This window comes from Microtus pennsylvanicus, chromosome 16, assembly GCF_037038515.1.
Source record: "Microtus pennsylvanicus isolate mMicPen1 chromosome 16, mMicPen1.hap1, whole genome shotgun sequence".
Taxonomy (NCBI): Eukaryota; Metazoa; Chordata; class Mammalia; order Rodentia; family Cricetidae; genus Microtus; species Microtus pennsylvanicus.
Genome location: NC_134594.1, coordinates 30,773,985 through 30,795,784, shown reverse-complemented (window position 1 = coordinate 30,795,784; position 21,800 = coordinate 30,773,985).

The following is a 21,800-nucleotide window of genomic DNA, read 5'->3' as shown; positions in this document are numbered from 1 at the left end:
GCACAGTGCTCAGCCTGGAGGTGTCTCTGTGTGCTGTGGCAGAAATCTGCCATACTTTCCTGCCCATGCATGCCTAGCAGACCAAATTTGTTTTCTCCTGACCCCTAAGTGGGCTTACAAGCATATGGACCCAAAGTGAGAGGCCACTGCTGTTAGATTAGCCCCAAACGTTCGGGCACCATATGTAGACAGAAGTATTCTCTGTCCCACTATTCCCCCTAGACTGGTTATTCTCTGCCTGCCTGTTCCTGAAGGAGCTTATGAAATAACCATTCTGAGACATATTATCAGTTACAGTTGTTTAGCCAATGTCTTAGGCCTTTTACTGTCTAGTTCTAACAATAAATTAACCCATTTCTATAATTTATATTTTACCGTGGGTTAAATATAACTAGTTACCTCACATCTTGCTTCTTGCGCAGCTATAGGGCATCTCCTCCACTCTGCCTACTCTCTCTCCCTGTATCTTTGTTTAGACTTGCCGCCTAACTTTACTCTGCTAAGTCATTGGCCAAAGTAGCTTTATTTATCAAACAATAAAAGCAGCACATATACAAATTGAGATACCACATCAGTATCTTATTTTAGACTGGGGAGGAAATTGTTGTTCTCTTATGTTAGTCTGGGTAAAGAAACAAAACAGCTTCTAATTGTCCTATAGTCCTCATGGAACTATAGATCTAGTTATAAAACATATCCTAGTGTATTTCTGTTCATCAAAATGACAAAGATAAATGAGATGATAGCTTCCTGACTATCCATATGTGTATGTTCCCATAAGACTGAAATGTAATCATGAGATTACATGTACCAATTACATGAAAACGCACGGTAGGGGGAAGATTCCACAACTGGTTTTGCCCATGTGAGTTTATAGACAGAAGCAACTGGTTTCCAGAGTCTGTGGTCTCATAAGCCTTGATTGAAAGGGGTTCTCTCTAACAGAGAATTATTCATCTGAATTATCAATCACCATCTATTGTATTTGTATCATAGCCCACAACAGCTTAAGACAACCATACAACAAAATATTTTTTGATACAGTTTTGAATATTATCTGAAATATGAATTGCTTATAATTTTCAATAAGATGACTAATCATGTCAGATGCAGTCACTGAAAGCCTACTCTGCACCAGGATGTGGAGAAAGTCCTAGAGATACAGAGGGAAAGAACAAGCCCATTCCTAAACTCAGAGTCATCACAGGTCAAGAGCGACAGGGTCAGTCAAAGGGAAGCTGAGCCTCCCTGAGTTAGGGAAATTTACCACTCAGCTTGCTTTTGAACTAGCGTGTAATGGGTGCTTGACGTACAAGGATTCTCCCAAACCTCCATCTTGTAGATCCATTCTGAATCTTCAAGAACTTCCCATCATCAGAATCATCTGAGTCCATCATAATCATAATTCTTTTCAATATATTATACTACAGATGTGTTTCTCTTGTGAACTCTGAATAATACCAATACCAAATGTCATAAAATTATACAGATAATGGAGAGACTGAAAGAGAAAGCATTCTCAGAAGAAAGAACAGGTTCAAAGATTAAAAATCACGGAACATGGGGTCTTAAAAAGAATTGAAGTCCCAGTACTTGGGAGGCAGAGGCAGGCGGATCTCTGTGAGTTCGAGACCAGCCTGGTCTACAGAGCTAGTTCCAGGACAGGCTCCAAAGCCACAGAGAAACCCTGTCTCGAAAATCCAAAAAAAAAAAAAAAAAAAAAGAATTGAAGCTAGCTAACAGCAGTAAGCGTACTTGTTGCTCCATGCATCAGATTCAGATATAACTCCCCTTCCTGCTATCACATTTAACCTGCAAACCAAGAATGGTTCCAGATGTTACCTCAGATGGCAAATGAAGAACACAGAGGCATAGAAAGTCTAAGCCATGCAGGTGGACTGGGAAGAGCCGCAGTCCACAGGTGAGCTCTCTGTCTCCCCATCCTGGACTCTGACCATACTCCTGACCAGGGCTCCTTCATTTCCAGACAAGACTGTGGGAAGTGGGGGGAGAAACAGCAGCACCTGTAAAGGTTCTGCATGTAAACTCAAGCTTCTTCCAGATCATAAGGACAAGCACCAAAGAAAGACGTGAACTCTAAGAGTAGTAAGAGTACATTGTTACTTTAAAAGAGCTAATTCCTGGGTAGGAATAAAACGTGGGAAAGCCAAAGATGGGTGCATTTTTTTAATGAAAGATTTCTCTCTTAGTCATATTACCTGGACAGCTAAGAGCAATTTTAAACACTCTTTAGAACATTAAAAAGTAAATCTCCAGCCGGGCGGCGGTGGCACACGCCTTTAATCCCAGCACTCGGGAGGCAGAGGCAGGCGGATCTCTGTGAGTTTGAGACCAGCCTGGTCTAGAAGAGCTAGTTCCAGGACAGGCTCTAAAACCACAGAGAAACCCTGTCTCGAAAAAAACAAAACAAAAAACAAAACAAAACAAAAAAGTAAATCTCCAAACCCTATAAGCTTTAAGCTAATTCATTATAGAATAATCGTAATGCCACATTTTGAACAGGGTCACTTAGGGAAGCAAAAATGAAGAACTATCATGTGGGAGTGTAAGGGAAAAGAGGAAATCTGTAGGGGAAAAAGAAGAGGCTTTTGGGGCCCAGGAGTCTCCAATCCAGGCAGAACATCAGTGACACCAGGGGGCAATGTCAGCCATGAGAGAGAGAAAGGAAAGGGTATCACACAGTGAAACTGCTGTATTATTAAGTCAACCTTACGACTGGAGTAAGCCAACATAGTTCCAATCTGCTATTTGGAGAACTGAAAACTGTGATTACATTGTTGTCTAAACTGCTCCAGAATATGTTCTGAAGGCCACCCACGCAGCCAGCACGAAGCCACGCGGATTAAGACTCAGCCAAGGAAATGTTTAGCTTCTCGGGCTCAGTGTACAACTATTGAACACAGAAAGTCAAGTGATAGTCTGAGTCCAAGATTAGTTAGCAAAAGCATGAAATTCGAATTTATTGAAATGGTTTAAAATGTTTTCGTTATTTCAAATCAACAAAAAGAAAAATCCATAAATTCTCCAAATGTTGTTCATGATGTCAAATGTTTAGAACCCACAGTAAAGTTGTTTATTGGGGGGAGCACCATAAATATGTCTGTAGATTGCAGGTTAGTTTCAGTTCATTTTCTTATTAGAGGCTGCTCGCCAGATGTTATTACTGAGCCTTCAACCTGATTTGTTAGAATTTGTACTACTTAAGTGAGGACATGTTTGTTTGTGACATCCCAGAAAACAGAAGGATACCAAGAAAGGCACTGATCAGCTTCCTAAGATTGTCACTCCTGTGTCATGCGGACATGTGCAGGATCTAGGACAGAGCGCTCTTTAAGGGCTTTCTTGGGATAAGAAGACTTCCAGCACCTGCTTGGTGCAATGCCTTCGTGCTCCTGGTACTCCACTCCCAGGTCTATTTTTGGTAGGGGTGAATATATACGCCGGTGAATGTATGTGCTTCAAAGGCTTATTGACCACACACACACACACACACACACACACACACACACACACACACACACACACACACACACAGAGAGCACCTGAATTCAGAGTCACACCTCAAAAGTGCATTAACTTGGGTTTTTTAGCCTGGTTTATATCTCCTGGAATTTTCCACACAGAAAATACAATTTCCAGTCATCAAGCATCATCTCACTTAAGACATGGTATTTGAACAAAAGCAACACCTTCCCATTTCGCAGATATGCCTTTCCAAGGCAATTTTGAAAATTGACTCTAAAATGTACAAGTGTGTGTGTGTGTGTGTGTGTGTGTACATATATAATGCATGTGCACATTTTACTTTTTATTTTAAAGTTTATTTTAATTATATTTCTATGCATATTCAACTATTATTCACAAATTAAGCTCAGCTGGCTTTTAACCGACTTTTAATCTCTATTCTAGCCCACTTAGGATGTGCTGTCACATAAAATAGATTCTTCTTGACTTTTCCTTCTACCTTGAACCTGAACCTATGAAGGTTTTTTAATGTTTATTTTATTTAAAATGATATGTCTGTGTGTGGGTATGTGCATATGATGGCAGGTACCTGCAGAGGCCAAAGGCATTGGCCCTGGAATTATAAGCAGTGTGAGCCACCAGACATCGGTGCTCACTGAAATCCAGTCTTTTAAAAGAGCCCTCTCTCCTGCCCCAACCTATCAAGTTTTTCGTTTATATTTTATGACACTAGATAGTTATTCAGTAGTGGGACATATATCACAAAATAGTTACGTGTAACAGAGACCTGTGTGTTTTCACACAGAGTAGAACATAAGAAGACCGAGAGGGTAAAACTACTGCTTTCTGGAAAACTCATTAATAACATTGAACAATACAAGCAGCTTTTTTTTTTTCCAGCTACGGAATGGAATTTATTTCTTTTCGAGAACTGTTTTACTTTCACAGCAGAAAATAAGTCCAGTGGAAGAAGGAGCCAAGAACATGAATAGACAATTCACAGAGAAAGAAATGCCTTTAAACATGGAAGTATGTTCGGTTTTGTGGCAATGAAATAGACTAAAAGGAAAGCCGTGTTTTCATAAATCAATCCTCCAAGGTTTAAACTGGTTTTATAGTCCTTCCTGAAGAAATGAGAAAATGAAGTGTGTGTGTGTGTGTGTGTGTGTGTGTGTGTGTGTGTGTGTGTGTGTGCGTGCGTGTGTTAGCTATGCTATAAATTCATTTAGATCTGAGACAGGCTGGTTGTTTTCTAATAGTTATTGGGTTCCTTGACTATCTTCTTTATCACCTTCTTGCCAAACGCATAGTTTAAAAGTATTTCTTCACCATCTGCAGGCTGCCTTTCCAATTTATCTATTGTTTCCCCTCCTGAGGGAAATCGTTTCATGCAGCCGCATTTGTTCATTTCTCAGTATGCTGTGTTCACATGTTCAGGTCTCTGTTGTTGTAGCTTCCAAGTGTGAATTAGAACTACAAAGCAGTGGTTCTCATCCTGTGGTCCTCACCCCTTTGTGGGGGTCAAATGACCCTTTCACAGGGCTTGTCTAAGACCATGAGAAAACAGATATTTACATTACAATTCATAACATTAGCAAAATTACAGTTATGAAGTTGCAATGAAAATAATTTTATGGTTGAGGAATTGTATTAAGGTGTCGGAGCACTAGGAAGGCTGAGAACCACTGCTCTAAAGGGGCTGATTATTTTGTTACATAAGGCAACCGCAGAAACCCAACTCAATATTCTCTCCAAAATAACAGTCTCTGCTCATGTTGGCTTTGCCAGCAGCATGTCCAGCAGCTCAGCCTGTTCCACTGGTAGACTCTGAGTCTTGTGAGTTGGAATTCCAGCACAAGACACTCAGAAAGTGTTTTTTAATAGTGATTCAGTTTGCAGGGCAGTGTGGTTTCAACCACATAGACACCACTTGAACTTAACTAGAGGACAGAGCTGAAACGGGGGAGCAGGCCAAAAGTTTGATGCCCTGCAGAAGCCGTCGTCCCTGTGGCTAGTCCCTCTCAATGTTGCTGCCGTCTGATGCTCATTATCTTTCTCTGGCATGAACCCCTGTTGAAAATTTATGTTTTAAATAATATTATAATTTTTCATTAAAGCTTGTGCAAGCCTCTTCCTCTTTTCTCTTAATTATGTTCTTTGAAAAAGACTCATCCCGTTCTGTAGTCCCTTCCTTTTTCTGAAATTTAATGACTGATATATTCAACGTTCCAAAATTGTTCATTTTTGCTTTCATTATTTTGCTATTGGTCCCAATTTCACTTTTCTTTTCATAATATTTGCATGGAATATGTCTTTATTTTTCCATAAGTGTATACGCATCATATATATATATATATATATATATATATATATATATATTCTGATGTAGAGTCATGTATGAAGTATTCTGAAAACCTAAAATATTCATTATGAAATAATTTGCTCCATGTAAAGGTTGTAGAATCTTCTCACTTCCTTGCAGAAAGCAATTAGAAGATTAATTAAATATCTTGTCAAATTCTAGTTGTTTATATTTTGTGTTGCTTAGTAAAATGATAATGTTTGCTTTTTCTGTCACAGTGACTAATGCATCCTAAGCAATCAAGTGCTGCAGATTGAAAACAAAGCTCCAAGTGTCTCTGAGTACATTCCAGAAATACGTGTTAACATGAAAAACATTCTGTAATTTTATACTTAAATATATGCTGAGTTTTGGAATATATAAATCAAAGTTTAGTTCATGATAATTATGCCTTTAAAGTTCTGTGTTATAGGGTTTGTGGTCCAGGGCCCAGTAAGGAAAGTAGTATTACTTAAATGTGCCTAGTGTTGTTTATAAATCCTTTATGTTGTTAGAGAAGACAGTCGTCCACATGTCCACACTGGAATATGTCTTCCTGGGGTTGCCAATAAATGCAAGACTTTCTCAGTACAAACCAATGTTCAAGCCTGAAGCAGGCCAAGAAGGAAATCTCTCCCTTCTGGACAGTGAGCAAATCTGTGTGCTGCCTTCTACAGAAAGTGTGGCTCATCAAGCCCCAGGCCCTTTGTCTCGTCTCAAACTCCCTATGCACCTAGCACCTCCCAGCAGACTGGATCTTCTGGGCAGTGCCCTTTCCTCAGTCAGGACTTGGGAACCGACTGAAGCTGAATACATGTGCCACTTGCTGTGCTGCCAGTAAAATGTCTTTTGCTTCTGTCCCAGAGGTGTCCTGTAGTTAGCCAACATTCTTGAAACAGTAATGATGCCATTTATCATCTTATAGTAAGGATAAAATTGAAACAAAACCAGAGACAGACAGACAGAGAGAGATAGAGTAAGAGTGAGATTTAATTTCAAAACAATTTCTAAGGTAAATATTCCAGCTATTTTTTTATATACCTAAAGAAATTAAACATGGGCTGAGAGCTAGCTCAGTGAGCAAGTACCAGGGTTCAGATCCTGGAACCCACATAAGGTAGCTCTCAACTGCCTGTAACTCCAGTTCCAGGGAACCCGATCCTCTCTTCTGGCCTCCACAGGTACCTACATGCACAGGGCACACATACATACAGGTGCTCACACGTGCACATAAAAGAAAATGAACAAAATGTTTTTCTAAAAAAGAAAGAAAGCAAATCACAGAAAAGAGTTTTGTCAGACCATCTGTTAAGACAAGAGTGCAAACTGAACCCAGGCAGGACTCACTCTGAGCTCACGATCTTAACTATTATCCCTTGTCACTGCCTTAGGAGATGTCAACTTCCAGATTCTTTATACTTTAAGAGACTTCCAGTTACTTTGTGGGGTACAACATGTATGAGCATTTGTCTGCTTGTAGGGATGTGCACTGATTATGTGCCTGACACCCTCAGAGGCCAGAAAAGGGTGGTGGATCCCCCAGAATTAGAATTATGGATGCTTGTAAATAGCCACGTGTTGGGAAGCAAAGCCATGTCCTCCGCAGAAGCAGCAAATGCTCTTAAGACCCTTGCTATCTCTTCAGCCCCAGTTGTTGCTGTTCTTTAGAAGCAAAGTCTAAGCCAAGCACCATGAAGCACAGACAAAATCGTACCTGGTTCTCACTTGGTTTCCTATAGAATCATGATGACGTAGCTTATCTCATGCTATCATTAAGATTTTAGTATGTGGAAAGGTCTGTACCCCACTGAATGCTGTGTCCTAAATATGCCTGTTAGGGACTATTCCAACAGTGCTTTCATTGTTTAAAATATTTCAGTGTTTATCCTCCGATAGCCAAGTCCCTTTGACCTAGAAAACTGGCATGTTCATTTTATACTTTCTTCTTGCATTCCCAAACAAGCAAACCTTTACCAATCATCCTAGTAAGAAAAGGTCGAAAACGTTATATTTCAGAGACTTACTACAAAATAATACACGCAGCACTTCCTGAAGTTGCAGCCAATAATAATTACAAATACCTCTTCAGTAACCAAAAGAGCAGTGGTGGTTTTTGCAAGGGAAGGACTAGCACAGAGTTCATCAGTGTCTCTGCCATTTCTCCCTGGTCAGCAGCGTTAAGTTTACCAATGCTGTACAGCTCCTCTCTACATGAAGGGTGTGTGTGTGTGTGTGTGTGTGTGTGTAGACGTCTTCAGATGAAAATCTCCTTGGAGCACAAGTGTGTAAATAACCCTAACCGCCTTGCTTGAATGGCTGTGGGAAGATAACGTGCTTCTACCGCAGCCATTTTCAATTTGTGGACACCAGCCCTAGTCAGCATTTAAATAATTTCCAACTCTCCTGGAGCCCAAAGAGCAACAAGCTGGCAAAACTGTAGTAACAGCTTATTGTGTTTTCCATAAAACTGGACCAAACCAAAATCTAGAAAACCTTCCTTTGCTTCTGAATTTCCAAAACAAGATGTCAATTTTACATTTCTTTTCATTTATTTAAGCATTTCCAGAAAGAACTGAATGATGATTTGGCTACAATTACTGTATCATAAATTCTCCTGATTGTTAAAACAATAACGTATGATAGAAAATATAAACGACCTCTTAAAGAGTCCTAGGGAAACGTAGATTCTACGCCTCTTTTATTTTCGCTGCTTTTCCTCAGAACGAGCCCTGGCACTTGTCTGGCCCCTTGCACTGCTTAACAACTTCGGTCCTGTTCTTCACTCTTTTTGTATTTCCTTGTTCTGCCAGCCTCCTGTAGCGTCTCTCCTCACTCGGATGCAAGCTTCACAAGACCGGAGTTCCTGCCTTCCTCTGTAGACTGTTTCTCACTAGAGTAGGTATGTGGGTCCACAAGGTTCACTGTTGTGTGGGTGATTTACATACTTTGTCGAGTCTTGGTTAACATGAGTTGAATGCACCATGTCAAAAAGCGAGCTATAGCCTTATACCAGGAACACGTGACTGATACCCTTGAATTTCTATGTATATATCATAATGCTTATTAAATTCTCCCCAAAATGGAGGTATTTTGCACTGGGGAAAGGGAAAGAAAACACGTACCCTGCCATCAAACATCTGGAGTCGAGATACGTGACGAGCCATCCAGGAGGTTCCGAGAACTCAGAACCATCGCCAAGAGATTTAAAACTTGCAAAGCACAGTTTAGCGCACAGATTCAGCCTTTTCACTCTTTCCCTTACACAAACATCTGAAACAGGTTGTAGATGATATGTTATATGATACGTTATATGATCAAATCCTAAAGTATTGGTACCCCAGAACTGGCTGAGATCGGGCATCTGTCTCTACCACAGTGCCGCTGCCGCAGAGTCGGCTAGAGAGGCTCCTAGATCTTCAAAGGTTGAAGTTTGGGGCCCGAGCACTGTCTTAAGAGTTTTAGCAAATTAAAACAAGAAAACTATTTCATAAATGTTACTGTTAATTTTAAAACAAGTCCATAGACCTGAGCAAACAATAACATCTGAAAACCATACAAAACAAATCAATGCCTAGGAAAAAATATATCAAAATTACCCACTTAACCACTGCAGGAAAAAAAAGTTGGCCACTCAATAAAAACAAACAAACAAACAAACAAAAAGTCTAAACATCGCCTTAGTTCAATTTAGAGCAAAAATTATACAGTCTCAACAAATTAACAATTTCTCACCATAATTTACACATTAATTGCCAACACAGGGTGAGCCAAGGGAATCAGAAACATGACTTTCAAACTGAACTCCCAATTTTTACTTCAGGAGAAAATACTGACCGGAGGCTCTGATTCAGACCCAGATGAATGTGTTTCTGGAGATTGGTGAGAGCAGGAGCAAGCCTCGCCTCCCTGCTTCAGCATCCCATGCAGAGGGGATGCAGAGGTGCGGAGCTGAAGAAGGAACTCCACAGTCCTGACGGTTCTCTATTCCAATATACAATTAGAAGAAATGTCCTGGTGTGTGTGTGGGGGGGGGTCCTTCTGCCTATGTGTTGCATTGGCCTGATAGGGCAGAGTAGAGCAGAGTAGAGAAAAACTATACTGAATGCTGGGAAAAGAAGGCGGAGTCAGGAGAAGCCATGGAGCCACTGCTGGAGACAGGGCCATGAGCTTCGTGGTAAAATATAAAATAATGAAAATGGGTTAAATTAAGATGTAAAAGCTAGCCAATAAGAAGTTAGAGCTAAACCCTGTCTCGAAAAACCAAAAAGAAGAAGAAGAAGAAGAAGAAGAAGAAGAAGAAGAAGAAGAAGAAGAAGAAGAAGAAGAAGAAGAAGAAGAAGAAGAAGTTAGAGCTACTAGGCCAAGCAATGATGTAATTAATACAGTTTGTGTGTGGTTATTTCGGGAGCCAGGTGGTCAGGAAACAAACAAGCAGGCTCTTATAGGCTCAGCTATTTTCCTACTTTAAAAAAATGTTGTAAGAGAACAGGTGTAGATAGATATACTGATCACAATAAGCTGGTTACATTGTGATTTTAACTATCTGAGTAGTTAGGTTATCGAATGCCTCAGACTCACTACAGGACCTCATGGACTTGTGTTACCATCTTCTCTTTGCCAATAGTTTACTGGAGTCCTTTTTGTTGGTTTATTTCTTTTTCCTTATGATGCCTTCCCAGTGGCCATTTGGACTTGTAACAAGGCTCAACTACTCTTTGAAGTCCAGCTGTCTCCCATTTTCCTAGCATATATAAGCCAATTACAAAACTCAAACATGGCTTTGAGTTTCTCTCCGTTTAATTTGATGTTAGCTGTCGGCTTGCTGTATATAGCTTTTATTATATTTAGGTATGACCCTTGTATCCCTAATCTCTCCAAGACTTTTAACATAAATGGATGTTGAATTTTGTCGAATGCTTTTTCAGCATCTAATGAAATGATCATATGGTTTTTTTCTTTCAGTTTATTTATATGCTGGATTACATTGATAGATTTTCGTATGTTGAACCAGCCCTGCATCTCAGGAATGAAGCCTACTTGATCATAATGGATAATTTTTCGGATGTGTTCTTGGATTCGGTTTGCCAGTATTTTGTTGAGGATTTTTGCATCGATATTCATGAGTGAGATCGGATCTTGCATATCATCTTAGAACTTTCATCTGGCGAGGGATGGAGATAGAGACCGAGACCCACACTGGAGCACTGGACTGAGCTCCCAAGGTCCCAATGAGGAGCAGAAGGAGGGAGAACATGAGCAAAGAAGTCGGGACCGCGAGGGGTGCACCCACCCACTGAGACAGTGGAGCTGATCTACTGGGAGCTCACCAAGGCCAGCTGGACTATTACCAAAAAAAGCATGGGATAAAACTGAACTCTCTGATCATGACGAACAATGAGGGCTGATGAGACGCCAAGGACAATGGCACGCAGTTTTGATCCTACGCAATCTGCTGGCTTGGTGGGAGCCTAGCCAGTTTGGATGTTCACCTTCCTAGATATGGACGGAGGGGGGAGGACCTAGGACTTACCACAGGGCAGGGAACCCTGACTGCTCTTTGGACTGGAGAGGGAGGGGGAGAGGAGTGGGGAGAAGGGGAGAGGGGTGGGAGGAGGGGGAGAAGAGTGGGAGGAGGGGGAGGGAAAGGGGAGGCTGGGAGGAGGTGGAAATTTGTTTTTTTTTCCTTTATTCTCTTATCAATAAAAAAAAAATAAAAAAAAAAAAAAAAACTCAAACATGTTATCACGGATCCAGACATTTTGTAACTGTCTGGCTAAAAGTCAAGAACAGTTAGTAACTTTAAGCAGGAGCATAATTTCAAGAGGAAACCGTGATGGAACTTTCCTCAGATTAATGACAGCAACCTTTTTCCTGGTGTTTCATTGGCTCTTGGTCTATGGTTTTTCCAGGTGTAGTTACTTGGGTCAGATTATGTTCATTTCCTAAGGAAAATAATATTTTTTAGAATTTGTTAATAAAGTTATATTATCTAGCTTTCACTCATGTAGACCTTCCTGCTCTTTGTAAAAAATAATTTGCATGGAAGAAGGAAAAATTAAAAACTTATTTAAGCGAAGCTGTAGATAAGCTGTTATTTTGCATTATTTTACCCATGTTATTTATATAAAAGTTAATAGGGACAAAGTGGCTTCATACAGCAGCTGGATATTCCAAAATGGTTATATGACTTAAAAATAACCTTTAGTCTCTGAAATCCTTGTAATTCTGACTGGTTGCCTTAGGCAGTAATGGGCCCTGAAAAAGCTATTTAAACAAGCACTGGCGTCTTCTAAGATGCATGAAATTTTCTGAGTTTATCAAGACGTAAGGATCTGATTGACATTTGCATCTTCTCACCAATTCAGGGAGGTGAAAATTAAGCCAGGAGAAGCATCTCTGGTTGACTTAGTAAAAGTAAAAAACAATACATGAAATTATTTCCATACAAACAGAAATTGAGAAAATATCCATAAAAGGCTTTAAAAAAGTACTAGCCATAGCTGGTAATGTATGAATGATTCCTCCAAAACATGGGTTGACTTTGTCATTGTAGGACAATGAAATGGTGGACCTTGGTTCCTGTGGCCAATTTCACCACCTTGCGTGTGCACGTTTTCCCTTTGTCATGATATGATGGAACAATAAAAACCCCACCAGACATAACCTTTGCTCTGTGGTTTCCCCATCTACCTGCTGTTTACAATTTCCCCAGTGTAAGACAGCATAACAAGAGAGGGAGAGAATAACAGGTTCAAGCAGGAAAAAAAATTGCAGAAGGAATTCAGAAATGCAGAAATAAATGGGATCCAAAGGCAAAGAGCAAATTAAAATGTATACAAGTATAAATTAATCTCACCTTATACCTATATTGATCTGAAGCAAGCCTGAAAAGATCTAAAACTCTAATATACCATCATGATGCTACCAACATGCGTGATCGGTGAACACATGCTGTGTTTCCTGAACACACTGTGAACACGAATTCATGGAAGGAAATTGTATCTGCAGAGACTGGCGGGCTGATGAAGACAACAGTGCTGTGGAGACGATGAAACATGGCAGGGCCACAAGCTAATACCTCATCTTTGTCTCCCTGGACAGCCCTCTCTTGTCAGCCTCTGTGTGACAACTAACATCCTCTCGCTTCCAGATAGAAATTTTGGAATCTATCAGCTTAGCAAAGCCCTGCCTTCTATCAAATCAAAAGTGTGCTTCATTATAATATTCTCGAAAATCACCTTTAGGCTAAGTGTGGAAGATCTATGCTACCTGAAAAATCGTTGCATTTAGACTGAAACTCTTTCCCCACGCTCTCTCACAATATGTATGTAAGAATACCAAAGAAGGAACACACTCAAATTCTAAAACATTTCTGGCCCAAAGCTAAGGTGTATTAAATTTAAATATTAAATTTTAAAATGCATACAAAAACATACAAAAGAGTAAAGGGAATGCAAGATTGTAGCACACAGCTTTTGTTTCATTGAAACATAATGCAAGCCAGGCGGTGGTGGTATATGCCTTTAATCCCAGTACTCGGGAGGCAGAGTCAGGTGGATCTCTGTGAGTTTGAGGGCATTTTATTACCTGCAAACTTGTGTGTGTGTGTGTGTGTGTGTGTGTGTGTGTAGATGGAGTGATTAAGAAAAGGTTTCTAGCAATTTCTTTGACTTATTTGTGTTTACTGCCAGATTGTCCATTCAGTAGCTTCCACCATGATAAGACACTAAAATGGATGTCATTTAAACATAACAGTTAGGTGTATAGGGATGAACACGGGGAGAATGAAGAGCATGTTCTTCACAAGAGACCACAGCAGGTGCCTCATCCTGCAGCAGATACCACGCCTGTCTTGTAAGAGGCTGCGTAGACATTACTTGCACACACTTAATGGAAGAAAACTGGTTTTGAGACACTAGGGCCAAGTAAGATCTAGTGTTAAGTAAGGAGAGAAACATTCCTAAATCAGAAAAGTCAACTCTCAAGGTAACAAAAGAGTCCTAACACAAGAAAGATATAAAATGTTCAAGATAGTATGGGCTAAATAATACAATTTTACAATACATAAAGCAAAACTTGAGAAATTTTAAAAGTAACCTGGAAATCCATAAAGTGATACAGTTAACATTTTGTGTGGCTATTGATAACATAATCAACACAATCAACAAAATAGAAACACTTTCGAAAGTGTGTCACAGAGCCTCAGAATTCACCATTTTGCCAGCCAACATTGCAAAAGTAGTCCGCGTGTTAACCGCTCTTTAAAAAATCCGAAACTTCATCTTTTCACACATATTGTATGATCGTAGTGAAAGAATAGAAATAAATACTTACAAGATTAGTGAATGAATGATCAGTAATAACTTCCTGATAAATGATTGAAACTAAAGAAGCACTTTCAAATGGTCAATGAGTCAACTGATACAAATGGATACATACTAAATGATACGAACTAAACCATGTTTAAATATAATGCCTGAGATGTGTGAGTTAGCTCTTATTCTCAGATATAGAGCTCAAATTCATACCTTAAGAAAAGAGAAAAGCCTGAGGAGTCTGTTTGGGTATTCATTCAAAGAAGCTAGGAAAACATTCGATGCAAGAAAGAAAAAGAAGAAAAAATAAAATATAAGAATAAATAAGGAAGAAAAGGACTAAATAAATGAACTTTAAAACTTACAATGAAAACGTTTCAACATCAAATTTGTAATTATTAATCAATAAGATATAAAACTATAAGTTTTTCTTGTTTATATTTTATTTTTGAGGTCATAATATAATTACATCATTTTCCCTTTCCCCTTTCTCCCTTGAAACTCTCCCATACACTCGCCTTGCTTTCCTTCAAGTCTACGGTCCCTCTTTCATTAATTGTTGCTAAATTCATATTGATATAGATATGGATAAATATAGATATATATACACATATTTATGTTCCTAAATGTAACCTGTTCATTCTGGAATAATATTACTCATAGGTATGTTTTCAGAGTTGATTGTTTGGTACTAGAAAGCCAGTTGGTGTCAAAACAGCAATCTTTTTAAGAGATCATTTATCTCTTTTCACACATGTGAAGATCTAGGCTACTGGAAGTAATAGAGGCTTATTGGCTGAGGGGAAATCATGAGAACTGCCTGTCTCTGCTGAAACAACTGGGTCAAAGATGAATGTGGTTCCAGAAGTACCACATTACGTCGTATTGGGCTGTATCAAATTTATCCTTACTAAGCACCACAAACATCCTGAGGCAGATTGCTTTAACCCACACTCTGACAAGGAAACATGAGAGAGCTGAGTACAATGTTTGGTTTAACCTAGAACTATGCCAATCAGTTTATTTACACAGAAGAGAGATAGGAATGTGCTCAAGAAAATACAAACTTCTTGGGGTTTGAGTTATCAAGCTATTTCTTCCATAAAACCAGCAAAATGGTATAATTTTTATTGTTTTAATGAGTCTTTTCACACACTTTCTCCCCTTACTTGCCTCTTCTCTCTCTCTCTCTCTCTCTCTCTCTCTCTCTCTCTCTCTCTCTCTCTTTCTCTCTCCCTCTCGTGTGTGTTTTTTCCTTCCAACTCTTTCAAAACAAAACTGATTTTACAAAGCTAAATAAAGCAAAGGAACTGGCATCTAATCAACTTGGAGGAAGGTCGACAATGGGTTGCTGTGTCGAGGGCACAACTGGGGAAATGATGTCTGTTTGTAAACTGGGTAGAATTCTGCTATGGATCACATTGGCCAGTTTAGCTCATTTTTCTCTGAGGCACAAGAGATATTAGCATTACGAAAACAGTAAGTCATCTCCGGGAATAACACCACATTAAAAACCTACCCTAAGTGTTGGTATAATAAATTTTCTTAAATGCAGATCTTAAAACTCTCCGGAAGAATTTTGTTGTGGGTTTTTGCATGTGTAAACGGTTCTGTGGGTTCAATGCTAAACAGTGATCTTCAGTCACAACAAACCTTAAACTATCCAGATATCCAAACAGCAGCTCAGTGTAATAAACATTCATCTTGTGTACACAAAGTGCATTGCTATAAACATGTCTATTTGTTTATCTTCTAAACTAAGGACAATAAGAAAAAGTACGTTTATATTTAATTCATGCTTTATCATTTCCCACAGTTTTATTTCATCATTTCAATGCAAGATTTTCCATCTGGCATATTTCTTCTGCCTAAATAAAGTACTTTACATAATTTGTAATCAATATGCAATGTGAATGCTACAGACAGGATATAGGCAGATATATACATGGAGCCCTGTAACACCTGGGGACTTTTTAAAAAATGACCCTCCACTAGGAAAAGAAGAACTTTTTTACTGTTTTAATCCTGGTTACTACTGGATTAAAGCCAAAAATCTTTACTGCCAATCATGTTTCTTTCATTTTCTGGTTATGTCTTTTTCTCTTGTTTCTATATTTCCTTTTGGCATCTCCTTTCTCAAAAGGTTGGTGTAGGATTAAAGAAAATACGCATAATAAAGGTAATAAGCAGATTCAAATTTAAAACATTGCTAAAAAAATATCCAAAAGACAATTCTACCTTTGGAAAGTATGAATTTATTTGTGTGTATACATGTGCCGAGATTTGAAAAAAAATATAGCAACAACTGTTGGCATAAGTGAGGGGAAAGGGGAACACTTACTCACCTCTGATCATCATAATGTAAGACAACTATTAAGAAATGAGCGCGGGTGTGTGTGCGCACATGTATATGTGTGTTTGTCTGTGTGTGTGTGTCTGTGTGTGTGTGTGTGTTTGTGTATGTGTGTGTGCTTGCAGAAGCAGGGGAACCCAGAGCAACCCAAGACTTTCTCAGAGGCCCTGATGAAAGAAGAAGGGACCTTGAGTTCTGTGTCCTTGCCAGGGGGTGGACATGGCAAGACCAGTCTAAGGCTGGAGCCAGCGCCTCAGGTAAGTCCAGGTAGTGTCTTGCAAGGACCTGACATTTCACACTGTGCACTGGGTTTAAATCCTTAGGCAGCTGTGTCTGAGGTACGCTGTGTTTTCTTTATTAGCATTGTCGACTTTGCTCTCTGCTGACCTGGGTTTTTTTCCCCCTTGCAAATAGTATACTTTTCTTTGTTTATTTGTTTGTTTGTCTTCTTTAATTTTTTTCCCTGGCTCTCCTACTCCACACTTTACTGTTCAGGACCCTTACCCCTAAGGGTCAGGTCAAGTGTGAAGCTTCAAAAAAGAAAGAAAGAGAGAGAGAGAGAGAGAGAGAGAGAGAGAGAGAGAGAGAGAGAGAGAGAGAAAAGAAAGAAAGAAAGAAAGAAAGAAAGAAAGAAAGAAAGAAAGAAAGAAAGAAAGAAAAATAAATAGACTGGCTACATGGTATGGTTATAACACATACAGGCATATTCCCAAAAGATTTTATATCCCACCCGAGAGATACTTATTCGTTCTTGTTCATTGCTGCTTCTATTCACAATACCCCTGACATTAAAACATTTGAAGTCCAACCACTGATGATAGTAAAAACATGGAACATATACACAATGGAATATTATTCAGTTGCAAAAGAAATGAAATTATGAGATTTACAGGTAAATGGATGGATCTGAAAACAATCATTCTGAGTGAGGTAACACAGACCCCAAAAGACAAATACTATGTGTTCTCTTTCCTATGGGAATGTTAGCTTTGAGTTTTTAGTTTTGTGTGTGTTTAAGTTAGAGTACCCAGAAAAATTAAGGAATCAATATGGAACCATAGTTGAGACTTCAGGGGAAGGAGAATAAAAAGCAGGTATGTAAAGAAAGATGGGAATAATGGAAGAGAAATGTTAAGTGGGTGGGAGTGGGAGAACAAGGTAGAAGAATATAGATGAGGAGGAATAATTAATGCTAAAGATCTTTAAAAATATCATGTAGAAACTCATTACTCAAGTAGCTTCCCAAAATACATATACATACTCATATATAAAAGGAGTTAAGGTGTCATTAGCTTATAGTCAGAGGAGTATGCCTCTCCTGACACCATAAGCTAGCAAATAAAAAGTCAATGACTGGATATGGGTTATATCTTTTCAAATTGCTGTTAAGTGAGTTCTCATAAACCTCCTCAAATGTTACAGGCTAGTGCTGTTGCTCTTCGTGACCTTCCAGAACTTGGGAGTAGAACTCTGCTGCTGAAGCCACCGTATCTGTGAATCACAAGACATGGTGAAGTCAAGCTGATCCTGACCTCAAAGCTTTGCCTCTAAGGGGGAGCTTTCACAAGGCTGGAATTTTCTAGACAAAAGAAGATGAAGAAGGGGAAAGGAGGAAATGTCTATTCTTACGCATGAACCCTAAGGGCAGCGATAACAATTGGGCTGATGAAATATGCCTGCTGGTGCAGACAGTATGGGATGGAAGTGACCAACCACTTTCTGCACGGGCTTAAGGCTCCATGTCACAAGATAGAACTTAGGCCTGGTGCCATGAACCTGTGACTAACCTAAGGGCAACCTAATATTATGATGCCGTGGACACAATAATAAACTGCACCCCAAGTTCTCATCTTTATACTCACAAATCAGTGATCAGGGCATCTCTCAACCCTAATCAGAGAAGCTTAGTGTTTGCAGTAGATGGCAATGAACACAGAGAGGCCAAACTGTTCTTCATGTAAGGAATAATGGACTGTGAAGTTATAAAAGGAATATGAGTATCCCACACCCTATTCCCAGACAAAAGTTCAGGAATCGTTGCAGAAGAAGAAGAAGGGGTCCTAAGAGTCAGAAGTAGTAGACATTTTCAGTAAAACAGTATTTGCTGGATCCTTGAAAACAATAGCTGTGATTACATTCACAAGGTCTGCCCCAGACCAAGCATGGATGGGGAAAGGGTTCATGAAGTCCTACCACTAGCTGAGAAGCCCTTGGCAGCCGATGCCTGCTGGGGGTAGTGTGGTGTGGGAGTCAGTTTTCTCCAGGAATTTAGGTCCTGAGAGGCTACCTATACCTAATAGAAGGAGGTATACCTATGCACATACATGCAACACTAAGTGGACTTAGTGGGTGTTGTAGTTTGAAGGAAAATGGCTCTCATAGGCCCATAGGGAGTGGTACTATTAGGAGGTGTGGCCTTGTTGGAGTAGGTGTGGCTTTGTTGGAAGAAGTGTGTCACTATGGGGTGGGCTTTGATGTCTCAGAAGCTCAAGGCCCTTCACTTTCTGCTGCCTGCCAATCTGCCAAACTCTTAGCTCCTGCTCCAGCAGCACATCTGCCTGCATGCTGCTAGGCTTCCCGCCATAGCAATAACAGACTAAACCCCTGGAACTCTAAACCAGCTCTAATTAAATGTTTTCCTTTATAAGCGTTACCATGGTCGCGGTGTTTCCTCACAGCAATAGAAATCCTCACTAAGACAGAGAGTTTAAACAAAAACAGAGGGTGAGTGTGATCTGAACACATTATATGCATATATGAAATTCTTAAAATTTTTTAAAAGAAAATATTTTTGCAACTACTAGTAAATTTAGATTGGCTCACACAAAATGAACTATAACTCTAATCTTTGTTTACAGAAAATAAATAAATTCAAAAAGTGTTTGTTAACACAAGGTGAAAGATAAAGTTTAAATAAATAACAGGAATAATAATGTTTCTTTTATACAAGGAGAATTGAGTCCTCCAAACCCAAATGCATCAAGAATGTAAAACTAGGACTAAGTCAGGAATGTGACCAGCATTTGTGACCTGACGTCAAAAAGAGGGTGTCCAAGAGTGAGACACGTCTCTGGGAACCAAGCAAGGAACGCCGACAGGCTTGACACTGAAGCCAGAAATCAGTCAAAACAGCTGCATCCTATATACCCCACCCAGCTGTATCCCTTTCACTTCGTGCTCCTGATGCCCACGGTCATTTTATATCACACCAGCTACATTCTGCCCACTCCCGTCCTGTGCCTCTACCTCTTCCCTCTCCTTGTTCTTTTCCTTTTTGTTTTCTTCTCTGAAAGAGTAGTGATGTAGACTGGTTTACAAGGTCCTATGACTCAGATTTCCAAGAGCTTGGTATGTTTACGTTACCTAATTCTCCTTCGTCTTTCTCTTCAGTCCACTGTCACCTAAAACTGCCTTATGACTTTGGTCTTTTGTGACTTCCTTCTACTTCCCCTCTATAAAAACAATGAGTCACTATTATTCTTTTTCTCTTTTCTTTCATAAGTCACAATAAATAATATCTTAGTGTCCACATAAATCAGTGACTTTTAGTTCCTATCATTATAGTTTTATATAGGGCTTACCCTAGGATAGTGATTACTGTTTCAGACAATATTCTATTCTCAGGGGAGGGTGTACTTAAGATCAAGCCTGGCACCCTGGATACCAACTTAGTAGAAGTAAGCAGCACTCATTTTTATTATAACATAGTTCCTGTTGATCATTCCACTGAAAGAAAAGAGGTGGTTTAACTTTTTTAATCGCTCAATGACTTACTCCCAAAGATGCAAATCCCAACACACACACAAACGCACACGTGCACAAATACACACATCAAAACAAAAATGAAAAGCTAAGCACTGTGACTCCAGAAAGATGAGCAGGCCAACAGCGATGCTGAAGAGTAGATTAGATGAAATCTTGGAGAAAGAATTCAAAATGGTTCTCTGGGAGTTCGAGGCCAGCCTGGTCTACAGAGCTAGTTCCAGGACTGGCACCAAAGCCACAGAGAAACCCTGTCTCGAAAAAAAAAAAAAGAATTCAAAATAGTGATTATAAATACATTGAGAAAAATCAAAGAACACACAAAATACTATTTGAATTCCAAGAGAACACAAACAGATGAATAAAAATATGTAAGTTGATATAGAATATGAAAATATAAGTAAAGATACAGAAATTCTGAAGGAAAGAACAAACAAACTTAAAGAGTGGGAAGTCTGGCCATGGACCACATGAGGAGAACAGAGCATCAGGTCCTAAAGAACGGGGAGAAGACAAAATGAAAGTGAGTTTTTAAAGAACTAACGGAGCATTGAGATCTGTGGAGCACTGTGAAAAGACCAAACTCATAAATTATAGCCATGGAAGGAAAAGCTCATGCTAAAGGTATAAAACATGTTTTTAGGAAGAGTATAACAGAAATCTCCTAAATCTAAGGAAAGAACTTTCCATCTAGGTTCAGGAATCACCAAATAGACAGAACCATCATAAAATTTACATTAAAAAGTAAAGAAACCCTTCTACATCATTTTATAGGTAAATAACTAAATAAACAGACTGAAGAAACATCGTGAATGCTGCAAGAGAAAAGACCAAGTTAAATTAGAGGTGGGCCAAGTTATATTAAAGGATTAGTGATTGAGTGAGCCACAGAAACTTTAAGGGACAGCAACAAAGAAGGATGTATTCCCAGTTGGAAGACTATGACTTCCAAGACAGACTGGGAATAAATCCAGCAAGAAAATCTGTCAGAATTAAATGGAAAAACAGTAACCTTTTCATGATGAAAACAGGCTAAAGAAATTCATGACCCTAAGCCAGCATTATAGAAGGTTGGGAGAAAGTCATTAAGGCTGAAGAGAAAGATAAATACATCCAGGAGGATACATGAAAGAATAAACTCTAGATACTGGAGAATTCACATAGCAATTATTGTAAAAAACTATGTCAAATAACTGGTAAGTTCCATTTGCCTGCAGAGCTAGAGACTAATTCAGTTTCTAGACAAAAAAAAAACATTGGTATAAAATAACTTTATGGTCTAAAACAAGATTGCCCAACTTAAGCCCTGATTCTGCCATGCATTAGTTACCTGATCTTGTTATTCTATGTCTTTGTGTTTCCATTTCCTATTTATTTGGTTCATATAAAGAATAAAGATAGATGTCTGTAAGAAATATGAAGCTTGATGTGTATTTCAAGGACATTTACCTATGACCATGATGTTCTAAACTATAGGCTTTTTAAAGCCATTTTCTTGTACACTTTCAATTGAATATTTAAGAACTCTTTCCTTGGGGCTGAA